Here is a 12,090-nt window from a genome sequence, read left to right as displayed (position 1 = left end):
TTCTTGAGTGAAAACCTGAACGCAGCACCTCAGAGCGCTTTGCAATCCTGACCTAAAAATACTGAAAGTATCTAAAATGATAGAAAACATCTTGCTATCATTTGTTAAATATGCCTCTTAATCACACATGGAATATTATATTTCAACTCTTTAACACAAAAATCATAGCTGTATTTCAATTCAGAGAGAAATATGTTACATATGTCTCAGCCAACGAACAACACCAGTGACTGTCAGAAGTGAGATTTGAACCCACGCCTCCAGTGGAGACTGCGGCCTAAACGCAGCGCCTTAGACCGCTCGGCCATCCTGACTGAGAAATATGTCAAATAGTGGAAATTATAAAAAATATCATGCTGTCACAGATGACATTTGTTGTTCATCACACTTTTGAAGTGAATTATTGAACCTGAACGCAGTACCTCAGACCGCTTTGCAATCCTGACCTAAAAATACTGAAAGTATCTAAAATGATGAAAAACATCTTGCTATCATTTATTAAATATGCCTCTTAATCACACATGGAATATTATATTTCAACTCTTTAACACAAAAACCATTGCTGTATTTCAATTCAGTGAGAAATATGTTACATATGTCTCAGCCAACGAACAACACCAGTGACTGTCAGAAGTGGGATTTGAACCCATGCCTCCAGTGGAGACTGCGGCCTAAACGCAGCGCCTTAGACCGCTCGGCCATCCTGACTGAGAAATATGTCAAATAGTGGAAATTATAAAAAATATCATGCTGTCACAGATGACATTTGTTGTTCATCACACTTTTGAAGTGAATTCTTGAGTGAAAACCTGAACGCAGCACCTCAGAGCGCTTTGCAATCCTGACCTAAAAATACTGAAAGTTTCTAAAATGATGAAAAACATCTTGCTATCATTTATTAAATATGCCTCTTAATCACACATGGAATATTATATTTCAACTCTTTAACACAAAAACCATAGCTGTATTTCAATTCAGCGTGAAATATTTTACATATGTCTCAGCCAACAAACAACACCAGTGACTGTCAGAAGTGGGATTTGAACCCACGCCTCCAGTGGAGACTGCGGCCTAAACGCAGCGCCTTAGACCGCTCGGCCATCCTGACTGAGAAATATGTCAAATAGTGGAAATTATAAAAAATATCATGCTGTCACAGATGACATTTGTTGTTCATCACACTTTTGAAGTGAATTCTTGAGTGAAAACCTGAACGCAGCACCTCAGAGCGCTTTGCAATCCTGACCTAAAAATACTGAAAGTATCTAAAATGATGGAAAACATCTTGCTATCATTTGTTAAATATGCCTCTTAATCACACATGGAATATTATATTTCAACTCTTTAACACAAAAATCATAGCTGTATTTCAATTCAGAGAGAAATATGTTACATATGTCTCAGCCAACGAACAACACCAGTGACTGTCAGAAGTGAGATTTGAACCCACGCCTCCAGTGGAGACTGCGGCCTAAACGCAGCGCCTTAGACCGCTCGGCCATCCTGACTGAGAAATATGTCAAATAGTGGAAATTATAAAAAATATCATGCTGTCACAGATGACATTTGTTGTTCATCACACTTTTGAAGTGAATTCTTGAACCTGAACGCAGTACCTCAGACCGCTTTGCAATGCTGACCTAAAAATACTGAAAGTATCTAAAATGATGAAAAACATCTTGCTATCATTTATTAAATATGCCTCTTAATCACACATGGAATATTATGTTTCAACTCTTTAACACAAAAACCATTGCAGTATTTCAATTCAGAAAAAAATATGTTACATATGTCTCAGCCAACGAACAACACCAGTGACTGTCAGAAGTGGGATTTGAACCCACGCCTCCAGTGGAGACTGCGGCCTAAACGCAGCGCCTTAGACCGCTCGGCCATCCTGACTGAGAAATATGTCAAATAGTGGAAATTGTAAAAAATATCATCCTGTCACAGATGACTGTTGTTGTTCATCACACTTTTGAAGTGAATTCTTGAACCTGAACGCAGTACCTCAGACTGCTTTGCAATCCTGACCTAAAAATACTGAAAGTATCTAAAATGATGAAAAACATCTTGCTATCATTTATTAAATATGCCTCTTAATCACACATGGAATATTATATTTCAACTCTTTAACACAAAAACCATAGCTGTATTTCAATTCAGCGAGAAATATGTTACATATGTCTCAGCCAACGAACAACACCAGTGACTGTCAGAAGTGGGATTTGAACCCACGCCTCCAGTGGAAACTGCGGCCTAAACGCAGCGCCTTAGACCGCTCGGCCATCCTGACTGAGAAATATGTCAAATAGTGGAAATTATAAAAAATATCATGCTGTCACAGATGACATTTGTTGTTCATCACACTTTTGAAGTGAATTCTTGAACCTGAACGCAGTACCTCAGACCGCTTTGCAATGCTGACCTAAAAATACTGAAAGTATCTAAAATGCTGAAAAACATCTTGCTATCATTTATTAAATATGCCTCCAAATAACACATGGATAATTATGTTTCAACTCTTTAACACAAACACCGTTGCGGTATTTCAATTCAGAGAGAAATATCTTACATATGTCTCAGCCAACAAACAACACCAGTGACTGTCAGAAGTGGGATTTGAACCCGCCTCCAGTGGAGACTGCGGCCTAAACGCAGCGCCTTAGACCGCTCGGCCATCCTGACTGAGAAATATGTCAAATAGTGGAAATTATAAAAAATATCATGCTGTCACAGATGACATTTGTTGTTCATCACACTTTTGAAGTGAATTCTTGAACCTGAACGCAGTACCTCAGACCGCTTTGCAATCCTGACCTAAAAATACTGAAAGTATCTAAAATGCTGAAAAACATCTTGCTATCATTTATTAAATATGCCTCCAAATAACACATTATGTTTCAACTCTTTAACACAAACACCGTTGCGGTATTTCAATTCAGAGAGAAATATCTTACATATGTCTCAGCCAACAAACAACACCAGTGACTGTCAGAAGTGGGATTTGAACCCCCCTCCAGTGGAGACTGCGGCCTAAACGCAGCGCCTTAGACCGCTCGGCCATCCTGACTGAGAAATATGTCAAGTAGTGGAAATTATAAAAAATATCATGCTGTCACAGATGACATTTGTTGTTCATCACACTTTTGAAGTGAATTCTTGAACCTGAACGCAGTACCTCAGACTGCTTTGCAATCCTGACCTAAAAATACTGAAAGTATCTAAAATGATGAAAAACATCTTGCTATCATTTATTAAATATGCCTCTTAATCACACATGGAATATTATATTTCAACTCTTTAACACAAAAACCATAGCTGTATTTCAATTCAGCGAGAAATATGTTACATATGTCTCAGCCAACGAACAACACCAGTGACTGTCAGAAGTGGGATTTGAACCCACGCCTCCAGTGGAGACTGCGGCCTAAACGCAGCGCCTTAGACCGCTCGGCCATCCTGACTGAGAAATATGTCAAATAGTGGAAATTGTAAAAAATATCATGCTGTCACAGATGACTGTTGTTGTTCATCACACTTTTGAAGTGAATTCTTGAACCTGAACGCAGTACCTCAGACCGCTTTGCAATGCTGACCTAAAAATACTGAAAGTATCTAAAATGCTGAAAAACATCTTGCTATCATTTATTAAATATGCCTCCAAATAACACATGGATAATTATGTTTCAACTCTTTAACACAAACACCGTTGCGGTATTTCAATTCAGAGAGAAATATCTTACATATGTCTCAGCCAACAAACAACACCAGTGACTGTCAGAAGTGGGATTTGAACCCGCCTCCAGTGGAGACTGCGGCCTAAACGCAGCGCCTTAGACCGCTCGGCCATCCTGACTGAGAAATATGTCAAGAAGTGGAAATTATAAAAAATATCATGCTGTCACAGATGACATTTGTTGTTCATCACACTTTTGAAGTGAATTCTTGAACCTGAACGCAGTACCTCAGACTGCTTTGCAATCCTGACCTAAAAATACTGAAAGTATCTAAAATGATGAAAAACATCTTGCTATCATTTATTAAATATGCCTCTTAATCACACATGGAATATTATATTTCAACTCTTTAACACAAAAACCATAGCTGTATTTCAATTCAGCGAGAAATATGTTACATATGTCTCAGCCAACGAACAACACCAGTGACTGTCAGAAGTGGGATTTGAACCCACGCCTCCAGTGGAAACTGCGGCCTAAACGCAGCGCCTTAGACCGCTCGGCCATCCTGACTGAGAAATATGTCAAATAGTGGAAATTATAAAAAATATCATGCTGTCACAGATGACATTTGTTGTTCATCACACTTTTGAAGTGAATTCTTGAACCTGAACGCAGTACCTCAGACCGCTTTGCAATGCTGACCTAAAAATACTGAAAGTATCTAAAATGCTGAAAAACATCTTGCTATCATTTATTAAATATGCCTCCAAATAACACATGGATAATTATGTTTCAACTCTTTAACACAAACACCGTTGCGGTATTTCAATTCAGAGAGAAATATCTTACATATGTCTCAGCCAACAAACAACACCAGTGACTGTCAGAAGTGGGATTTGAACCCGCCTCCAGTGGAGACTGCGGCCTAAACGCAGCGCCTTAGACCGCTCGGCCATCCTGACTGAGAAATATGTCAAATAGTGGAAATTATAAAAAATATCATGCTGTCACAGATGACATTTGTTGTTCATCACACTTTTGAAGTGAATTCTTGAACCTGAACGCAGTACCTCAGACCGCTTTGCAATCCTGACCTAAAAATACTGAAAGTATCTAAAATGCTGAAAAACATCTTGCTATCATTTATTAAATATGCCTCCAAATAACACATTATGTTTCAACTCTTTAACACAAACACCGTTGCGGTATTTCAATTCAGAGAGAAATATCTTACATATGTCTCAGCCAACAAACAACACCAGTGACTGTCAGAAGTGGGATTTGAACCCGCCTCCAGTGGAGACTGCGGCCTAAACGCAGCGCCTTAGACCGCTCGGCCATCCTGACTGAGAAATATGTCAAGTAGTGGAAATTATAAAAAATATCATGCTGTCACAGATGACATTTGTTGTTCATCACACTTTTGAAGTGAATTCTTGAACCTGAACGCAGTACCTCAGACTGCTTTGCAATCCTGACCTAAAAATACTGAAAGTATCTAAAATGATGAAAAACATCTTGCTATCATTTATTAAATATGCCTCTTAATCACACATGGAATATTATATTTCAACTCTTTAACACAAAAACCATAGCTGTATTTCAATTCAGCGAGAAATATGTTACATATGTCTCAGCCAACGAACAACACCAGTGACTGTCAGAAGTGGGATTTGAACCCACGCCTCCAGTGGAGACTGCGGCCTAAACGCAGCGCCTTAGACCGCTCGGCCATCCTGACTGAGAAATATGTCAAATAGTGGAAATTGTAAAAAATATCATGCTGTCACAGATGACTGTTGTTGTTCATCACACTTTTGAAGTGAATTCTTGAACCTGAACGCAGTACCTCAGACCGCTTTGCAATGCTGACCTAAAAATACTGAAAGTATCTAAAATGCTGAAAAACATCTTGCTATCATTTATTAAATATGCCTCCAAATAACACATGGATAATTATGTTTCAACTCTTTAACACAAACACCGTTGCGGTATTTCAATTCAGAGAGAAATATCTTACATATGTCTCAGCCAACAAACAACACCAGTGACTGTCAGAAGTGGGATTTGAACCCGCCTCCAGTGGAGACTGCGGCCTAAACGCAGCGCCTTAGACCGCTCGGCCATCCTGACTGAGAAATATGTCAAATAGTGGAAATTATAAAAAATATCATGCTGTCACAGATGACATTTGTTGTTCATCACACTTTTGAAGTGAATTCTTGAACCTGAACGCAGTACCTCAGACCGCTTTGCAATCCTGACCTAAAAATACTGAAAGTATCTAAAATGCTGAAAAACATCTTGCTATCATTTATTAAATATGCCTCCAAATAACACATTATGTTTCAACTCTTTAACACAAACACCGTTGCGGTATTTCAATTCAGAGAGAAATATCTTACATATGTCTCAGCCAACAAACAACACCAGTGACTGTCAGAAGTGGGATTTGAACCCGCCTCCAGTGGAGACTGCGGCCTAAACGCAGCGCCTTAGACCGCTCGGCCATCCTGACTGAGAAATATGTCAAGTAGTGGAAATTATAAAAAATATCATGCTGTCACAGATGACATTTGTTGTTCATCACACTTTTGAAGTGAATTCTTGAACCTGAACGCAGTACCTCAGACTGCTTTGCAATCCTGACCTAAAAATACTGAAAGTATCTAAAATGATGAAAAACATCTTGCTATCATTTATTAAATATGCCTCTTAATCACACATGGAATATTATATTTCAACTCTTTAACACAAAAACCATAGCTGTATTTCAATTCAGCGAGAAATATGTTACATATGTCTCAGCCAACGAACAACACCAGTGACTGTCAGAAGTGGGATTTGAACCCACGCCTCCAGTGGAGACTGCGGCCTAAACGCAGCGCCTTAGACCGCTCGGCCATCCTGACTGAGAAATATGTCAAATAGTGGAAATTGTAAAAAATATCATGCTGTCACAGATGACTGTTGTTGTTCATCACACTTTTGAAGTGAATTCTTGAACCTGAACGCAGTACCTCAGACTGCTTTGCAATCCTGACCTAAAAATACTGAAAGTATCTAAAATGATGAAAAACATCTTGCTATCATTTATTAAATATGCCTGTTAATCACACATGGAATATTATATTTCAACTCTTTAACACAAAAAACATAGCTGTATTTCAATTCAGCGAGAAATATGTTACATATGTCTCAGCCAACGAACAACACCAGTGACTGTCAGAAGTGGGATTTGAACCCACGCCTCCAGTGGAGACTGCGGCCTAAACGCAGCGCCTTAGACCGCTCGGCCATCCTGACTGAGAAATATGTCAAATAGTGGAAATTATAAAAAATATCATGCTGTCACAGATGACATTTGTTGTTCATCACACTTTTGAAGTGAATTCTTGAACCTGAACGCAGTACCTCAAACCGCTTTGCAATCCTGACCTAAAAATACTGAAAGTATCTAAAATGCTGAAAAACATCTTGCTATCATTTATTAAATATGCCTCCAAATAACACATTATGTTTCAACTCTTTAACACAAACACCGTTGCGGTATTTCAATTCAGAGAGAAATATCTTACATATGTCTCAGCCAACAAACAACACCAGTGACTGTCAGAAGTGGGATTTGAACCCGCCTCCAGTGGAGACTGCGGCCTAAACGCAGCGCCTTAGACCGCTCGGCCATCCTGACTGAGAAATATGTCAAGTAGTGGAAATTATAAAAAATATCATGCTGTCACAGATGACATTTGTTGTTCATCACACTTTTGAAGTGAATTCTTGAACCTGAACGCAGTACCTCAGACCGCTTTGCAATGCTGACCTAAAAATACTGAAAGTATCTAAAATGCTGAAAAACATCTTGCTATCATTTATTAAATATGCCTCTTAATCACACATGGAATATTATGTTTCAACTCTTTAACACAAAAACCATTGCAGTATTTCAATTCAGAGAGAAATATGTTACATATGTCTCAGCCAACGAACAACACCAGTGACTGTCAGAAGTGGGATTTGAACCCACGCCTCCAGTGGAGACTGCGGCCTAAACGCAGCGCCTTAGACCGCTCGGCCATCCTGACTGAGAAATATGTCAAATAGTGGAAATTGTAAAAAATATCATCCTGTCACAGATGACTGTTGTTGTTCATCACACTTTTGAAGTGAATTCTTGAACCTGAACGCAGTACCTCAGACTGCTTTGCAATCCTGACCTAAAAATACTGAAAGTATCTAAAATGATGAAAAACATCTTGCTATCATTTATTAAATATGCCTCTTAATCACACATGGAATATTATATTTCAACTCTTTAACACAAAAACCATAGCTGTATTTCAATTCAGCGAGAAATATGTTACATATGTCTCAGCCAACGAACAACACCAGTGACTGTCAGAAGTGGGATTTGAACCGACGCCTCCAGTGGAGACTGCGGCCTAAACGCAGCGCCTTAGACCGCTCGGCCATCCTGACTGAGAAATATGTCAAATAGTGGAAATTATAAAAAATATCATGCTGTCACAGATGACATTTGTTGTTCATCACACTTTTGAAGTGAATTCTTGAACCTGAACGCAGTACCTCAGACCGCTTTGCAATGCTGACCTAAAAATACTGAAAGTATCTAAAATGCTGAAAAACATCTTGCTATCATTTATTAAATATGCCTCTTAATCACACATGGAATATTATGTTTCAACTCTTTAACACAAAAACCATTGCAGTATTTCAATTCAGAGAGAAATATGTTACATATGTCTCAGCCAACGAACAACACCAGTGACTGTCAGAAGTGGGATTTGAACCCACGCCTCCAGTGGAGACTGCGGCCTAAACGCAGCGCCTTAGACCGCTCGGCCATCCTGACTGAGAAATATGTCAAGTAGTGGAAATTATAAAAAATATCATGCTGTCACAGATGACATTTGTTGTTCATCACACTTTTGAAGTGAATTCTTGAACCTGAACGCAGTACCTCAGACCGCTTTGCAATGCTGACCTAAAAATACTGAAAGTATCTAAAATGCTGAAAAACATCTTGCTATCATTTATTAAATATGCCTCTTAATCACACATGGAATATTATGTTTCAACTCTTTAACACAAAAACCATTGCAGTATTTCAATTCAGAGAGAAATATGTTACATATGTCTCAGCCAACGAACAACACCAGTGACTGTCAGAAGTGGGATTTGAACCCACGCCTCCAGTGGAGACTGCGGCCTAAACGCAGCGCCTTAGACCGCTCGGCCATCCTGACTGAGAAATATGTCAAATAGTGGAAATTGTAAAAAATATCATCCTGTCACAGATGACTGTTGTTGTTCATCACACTTTTGAAGTGAATTCTTGAACCTGAACGCAGTACCTCAGACTGCTTTGCAATCCTGACCTAAAAATACTGAAAGTATCTAAAATGATGAAAAACATCTTGCTATCATTTATTAAATATGCCTCTTAATCACACATGGAATATTATATTTCAACTCTTTAACACAAAAACCATAGCTGTATTTCAATTCAGCGAGAAATATGTTACATATGTCTCAGCCAACGAACAACACCAGTGACTGTCAGAAGTGGGATTTGAACCGACGCCTCCAGTGGAGACTGCGGCCTAAACGCAGCGCCTTAGACCGCTCGGCCATCCTGACTGAGAAATATGTCAAATAGTGGAAATTATAAAAAATATCATGCTGTCACAGATGACATTTGTTGTTCATCACACTTTTGAAGTGAATTCTTGAACCTGAACGCAGTACCTCAGACCGCTTTGCAATGCTGACCTAAAAATACTGAAAGTATCTAAAATGCTGAAAAACATCTTGCTATCATTTATTAAATATGCCTCCAAATAACACATGGATAATTATGTTTCAACTCTTTAACACAAACACCGTTGCGGTATTTCAATTCAGAGAGAAATATCTTACATATGTCTCAGCCAACAAACAACACCAGTGACTGTCAGAAGTGGGATTTGAACCCGCCTCCAGTGGAGACTGCGGCCTAAACGCAGCGCCTTAGACCGCTCGGCCATCCTGACTGAGAAATATGTCAAATAGTGGAAATTATAAAAAATATCATGCTGTCACAGATGACATTTGTTGTTCATCACACTTTTGAAGTGAATTCTTGAACCTGAACGCAGTACCTCAGACCGCTTTGCAATCCTGACCTAAAAATACTGAAAGTATCTAAAATGCTGAAAAACATCTTGCTATCATTTATTAAATATGCCTCCAAATAACACATTATGTTTCAACTCTTTAACACAAACACCGTTGCGGTATTTCAATTCAGAGAGAAATATCTTACATATGTCTCAGCCAACAAACAACACCAGTGACTGTCAGAAGTGGGATTTGAACCCGCCTCCAGTGGAGACTGCGGCCTAAACGCAGCGCCTTAGACCGCTCGGCCATCCTGACTGAGAAATATGTCAAGTAGTGGAAATTATAAAAAATATCATGCTGTCACAGATGACATTTGTTGTTCATCACACTTTTGAAGTGAATTCTTGAACCTGAACGCAGTACCTCAGACCGCTTTGCAATGCTGACCTAAAAATACTGAAAGTATCTAAAATGCTGAAAAACATCTTGCTATCATTTATTAAATATGCCTCTTAATCACACATGGAATATTATGTTTCAACTCTTTAACACAAAAACCATTGCAGTATTTCAATTCAGAGAGAAATATGTTACATATGTCTCAGCCAACGAACAACACCAGTGACTGTCAGAAGTGGGATTTGAACCCACGCCTCCAGTGGAGACTGCGGCCTAAACGCAGCGCCTTAGACCGCTCGGCCATCCTGACTGAGAAATATGTCAAATAGTGGAAATTGTAAAAAATATCATCCTGTCACAGATGACTGTTGTTGTTCATCACACTTTTGAAGTGAATTCTTGAACCTGAACGCAGTACCTCAGACTGCTTTGCAATCCTGACCTAAAAATACTGAAAGTATCTAAAATGATGAAAAACATCTTGCTATCATTTATTAAATATGCCTCTTAATCACACATGGAATATTATATTTCAACTCTTTAACACAAAAACCATAGCTGTATTTCAATTCAGCGAGAAATATGTTACATATGTCTCAGCCAACGAACAACACCAGTGACTGTCAGAAGTGGGATTTGAACCCACGCCTCCAGTGGAGACTGCGGCCTAAACGCAGCGCCTTAGACCGCTCGGCCATCCTGACTGAGAAATATGTCAAATAGTGGAAATTATAAAAAATATCATGCTGTCACAGATGACATTTGTTGTTCATCACACTTTTGAAGTGAATTCTTGAACCTGAACGCAGTACCTCAGACCGCTTTGCAATGCTGACCTAAAAATACTGAAAGTATCTAAAATGCTGAAAAACATCTTGCTATCATTTATTAAATATGCCTCCAAATAACACATGGATAATTATGTTTCAACTCTTTAACACAAACACCGTTGCGGTATTTCAATTCAGAGAGAAATATCTTACATATGTCTCAGCCAACAAACAACACCAGTGACTGTCAGAAGTGGGATTTGAACCCACGCCTCCAGTGGAGACTGCGGCCTAAACGCAGCGCCTTAGACCGCTCGGCCATCCTGACTGAGAAATATGTCAAATAGTGGAAATTGTAAAAAATATCATCCTGTCACAGATGACTGTTGTTGTTCATCACACTTTTGAAGTGAATTCTTGAACCTGAACGCAGTACCTCAGACTGCTTTGCAATCCTGACCTAAAAATACTGAAAGTATCTAAAATGATGAAAAACATCTTGCTATCATTTATTAAATATGCCTCTTAATCACACATGGAATATTATATTTCAACTCTTTAACACAAAAACCATAGCTGTATTTCAATTCAGCGAGAAATATGTTACATATGTCTCAGCCAACGAACAACACCAGTGACTGTCAGAAGTGGGATTTGAACCGACGCCTCCAGTGGAGACTGCGGCCTAAACGCAGCGCCTTAGACCGCTCGGCCATCCTGACTGAGAAATATGTCAAATAGTGGAAATTATAAAAAATATCATGCTGTCACAGATGACATTTGTTGTTCATCACACTTTTGAAGTGAATTCTTGAACCTGAACGCAGTACCTCAGACCGCTTTGCAATGCTGACCTAAAAATACTGAAAGTATCTAAAATGCTGAAAAACATCTTGCTATCATTTATTAAATATGCCTCCAAATAACACATGGATAATTATGTTTCAACTCTTTAACACAAACACCGTTGCGGTATTTCAATTCAGAGAGAAATATCTTACATATGTCTCAGCCAACAAACAACACCAGTGACTGTCAGAAGTGGGATTTGAACCCGCCTCCAGTGGAGACTGCGGCCTAAACGCAGCGCCTTAGACCGCTCGGCCATCCTGACT

At 39.0% G+C, this 12,090-nt stretch overlaps 31 non-coding genes across 31 annotated transcripts; all 31 read right to left on the bottom strand.

Moving 5' to 3' along the window:
- Positions 1-231: 231 nt before the first annotated feature.
- Positions 232-314, bottom strand: trnal-uag (transfer RNA leucine (anticodon UAG)). Its single transcript has one exon. It is a non-coding gene; the product is annotated as a tRNA-Leu (tRNA).
- Positions 315-625: 311 nt separating this feature from the next.
- On the bottom strand, positions 626-708 carry trnal-uag (transfer RNA leucine (anticodon UAG)). The gene has a single exon. It is a non-coding gene; the product is annotated as a tRNA-Leu (tRNA).
- Positions 709-1,025: 317 nt separating this feature from the next.
- trnal-uag (transfer RNA leucine (anticodon UAG)) lies at positions 1,026-1,108 on the bottom strand. Its single transcript has one exon. It is a non-coding gene; the product is annotated as a tRNA-Leu (tRNA).
- Positions 1,109-1,425: 317 nt separating this feature from the next.
- On the bottom strand, positions 1,426-1,508 carry trnal-uag (transfer RNA leucine (anticodon UAG)). Its single transcript has one exon. It is a non-coding gene; the product is annotated as a tRNA-Leu (tRNA).
- Positions 1,509-1,819: 311 nt separating this feature from the next.
- trnal-uag (transfer RNA leucine (anticodon UAG)) lies at positions 1,820-1,902 on the bottom strand. Its single transcript has one exon. It is a non-coding gene; the product is annotated as a tRNA-Leu (tRNA).
- A 311-nt stretch (positions 1,903-2,213) lies between these two features.
- trnal-uag (transfer RNA leucine (anticodon UAG)) lies at positions 2,214-2,296 on the bottom strand. Its single transcript has one exon. It is a non-coding gene; the product is annotated as a tRNA-Leu (tRNA).
- A 311-nt stretch (positions 2,297-2,607) lies between these two features.
- On the bottom strand, positions 2,608-2,688 carry trnal-uag (transfer RNA leucine (anticodon UAG)). The gene has a single exon. It is a non-coding gene; the product is annotated as a tRNA-Leu (tRNA).
- A 304-nt stretch (positions 2,689-2,992) lies between these two features.
- trnal-uag (transfer RNA leucine (anticodon UAG)) lies at positions 2,993-3,073 on the bottom strand. The gene has a single exon. It is a non-coding gene; the product is annotated as a tRNA-Leu (tRNA).
- Positions 3,074-3,384: 311 nt separating this feature from the next.
- Positions 3,385-3,467, bottom strand: trnal-uag (transfer RNA leucine (anticodon UAG)). The gene has a single exon. It is a non-coding gene; the product is annotated as a tRNA-Leu (tRNA).
- A 311-nt stretch (positions 3,468-3,778) lies between these two features.
- trnal-uag (transfer RNA leucine (anticodon UAG)) lies at positions 3,779-3,859 on the bottom strand. Its single transcript has one exon. It is a non-coding gene; the product is annotated as a tRNA-Leu (tRNA).
- Positions 3,860-4,170: 311 nt separating this feature from the next.
- On the bottom strand, positions 4,171-4,253 carry trnal-uag (transfer RNA leucine (anticodon UAG)). Its single transcript has one exon. It is a non-coding gene; the product is annotated as a tRNA-Leu (tRNA).
- A 311-nt stretch (positions 4,254-4,564) lies between these two features.
- On the bottom strand, positions 4,565-4,645 carry trnal-uag (transfer RNA leucine (anticodon UAG)). Its single transcript has one exon. It is a non-coding gene; the product is annotated as a tRNA-Leu (tRNA).
- A 304-nt stretch (positions 4,646-4,949) lies between these two features.
- trnal-uag (transfer RNA leucine (anticodon UAG)) lies at positions 4,950-5,030 on the bottom strand. Its single transcript has one exon. It is a non-coding gene; the product is annotated as a tRNA-Leu (tRNA).
- A 311-nt stretch (positions 5,031-5,341) lies between these two features.
- Positions 5,342-5,424, bottom strand: trnal-uag (transfer RNA leucine (anticodon UAG)). Its single transcript has one exon. It is a non-coding gene; the product is annotated as a tRNA-Leu (tRNA).
- Positions 5,425-5,735: 311 nt separating this feature from the next.
- On the bottom strand, positions 5,736-5,816 carry trnal-uag (transfer RNA leucine (anticodon UAG)). Its single transcript has one exon. It is a non-coding gene; the product is annotated as a tRNA-Leu (tRNA).
- A 304-nt stretch (positions 5,817-6,120) lies between these two features.
- Positions 6,121-6,201, bottom strand: trnal-uag (transfer RNA leucine (anticodon UAG)). The gene has a single exon. It is a non-coding gene; the product is annotated as a tRNA-Leu (tRNA).
- Positions 6,202-6,512: 311 nt separating this feature from the next.
- trnal-uag (transfer RNA leucine (anticodon UAG)) lies at positions 6,513-6,595 on the bottom strand. Its single transcript has one exon. It is a non-coding gene; the product is annotated as a tRNA-Leu (tRNA).
- Positions 6,596-6,906: 311 nt separating this feature from the next.
- trnal-uag (transfer RNA leucine (anticodon UAG)) lies at positions 6,907-6,989 on the bottom strand. The gene has a single exon. It is a non-coding gene; the product is annotated as a tRNA-Leu (tRNA).
- A 304-nt stretch (positions 6,990-7,293) lies between these two features.
- trnal-uag (transfer RNA leucine (anticodon UAG)) lies at positions 7,294-7,374 on the bottom strand. The gene has a single exon. It is a non-coding gene; the product is annotated as a tRNA-Leu (tRNA).
- Positions 7,375-7,685: 311 nt separating this feature from the next.
- Positions 7,686-7,768, bottom strand: trnal-uag (transfer RNA leucine (anticodon UAG)). The gene has a single exon. It is a non-coding gene; the product is annotated as a tRNA-Leu (tRNA).
- A 311-nt stretch (positions 7,769-8,079) lies between these two features.
- Positions 8,080-8,162, bottom strand: trnal-uag (transfer RNA leucine (anticodon UAG)). The gene has a single exon. It is a non-coding gene; the product is annotated as a tRNA-Leu (tRNA).
- A 311-nt stretch (positions 8,163-8,473) lies between these two features.
- On the bottom strand, positions 8,474-8,556 carry trnal-uag (transfer RNA leucine (anticodon UAG)). Its single transcript has one exon. It is a non-coding gene; the product is annotated as a tRNA-Leu (tRNA).
- Positions 8,557-8,867: 311 nt separating this feature from the next.
- On the bottom strand, positions 8,868-8,950 carry trnal-uag (transfer RNA leucine (anticodon UAG)). The gene has a single exon. It is a non-coding gene; the product is annotated as a tRNA-Leu (tRNA).
- A 311-nt stretch (positions 8,951-9,261) lies between these two features.
- On the bottom strand, positions 9,262-9,344 carry trnal-uag (transfer RNA leucine (anticodon UAG)). Its single transcript has one exon. It is a non-coding gene; the product is annotated as a tRNA-Leu (tRNA).
- A 311-nt stretch (positions 9,345-9,655) lies between these two features.
- On the bottom strand, positions 9,656-9,736 carry trnal-uag (transfer RNA leucine (anticodon UAG)). Its single transcript has one exon. It is a non-coding gene; the product is annotated as a tRNA-Leu (tRNA).
- A 304-nt stretch (positions 9,737-10,040) lies between these two features.
- trnal-uag (transfer RNA leucine (anticodon UAG)) lies at positions 10,041-10,121 on the bottom strand. Its single transcript has one exon. It is a non-coding gene; the product is annotated as a tRNA-Leu (tRNA).
- Positions 10,122-10,432: 311 nt separating this feature from the next.
- On the bottom strand, positions 10,433-10,515 carry trnal-uag (transfer RNA leucine (anticodon UAG)). Its single transcript has one exon. It is a non-coding gene; the product is annotated as a tRNA-Leu (tRNA).
- Positions 10,516-10,826: 311 nt separating this feature from the next.
- On the bottom strand, positions 10,827-10,909 carry trnal-uag (transfer RNA leucine (anticodon UAG)). Its single transcript has one exon. It is a non-coding gene; the product is annotated as a tRNA-Leu (tRNA).
- Positions 10,910-11,220: 311 nt separating this feature from the next.
- trnal-uag (transfer RNA leucine (anticodon UAG)) lies at positions 11,221-11,303 on the bottom strand. The gene has a single exon. It is a non-coding gene; the product is annotated as a tRNA-Leu (tRNA).
- A 311-nt stretch (positions 11,304-11,614) lies between these two features.
- On the bottom strand, positions 11,615-11,697 carry trnal-uag (transfer RNA leucine (anticodon UAG)). The gene has a single exon. It is a non-coding gene; the product is annotated as a tRNA-Leu (tRNA).
- Positions 11,698-12,008: 311 nt separating this feature from the next.
- trnal-uag (transfer RNA leucine (anticodon UAG)) lies at positions 12,009-12,089 on the bottom strand. The gene has a single exon. It is a non-coding gene; the product is annotated as a tRNA-Leu (tRNA).
- Between the last annotated feature and the right edge of the window lies 1 nt (position 12,090).

The sequence above is a fragment of the Gasterosteus aculeatus genome, chromosome 15 (genome assembly GCF_964276395.1).
Source record: "Gasterosteus aculeatus chromosome 15, fGasAcu3.hap1.1, whole genome shotgun sequence".
In the NCBI taxonomy this organism is placed as follows: Eukaryota; Metazoa; Chordata; class Actinopteri; order Perciformes; family Gasterosteidae; genus Gasterosteus; species Gasterosteus aculeatus.
The sequence above is the reverse complement of the archived record's forward strand: the minus strand, read 5'-3'. Positions and strand labels throughout refer to the sequence as shown.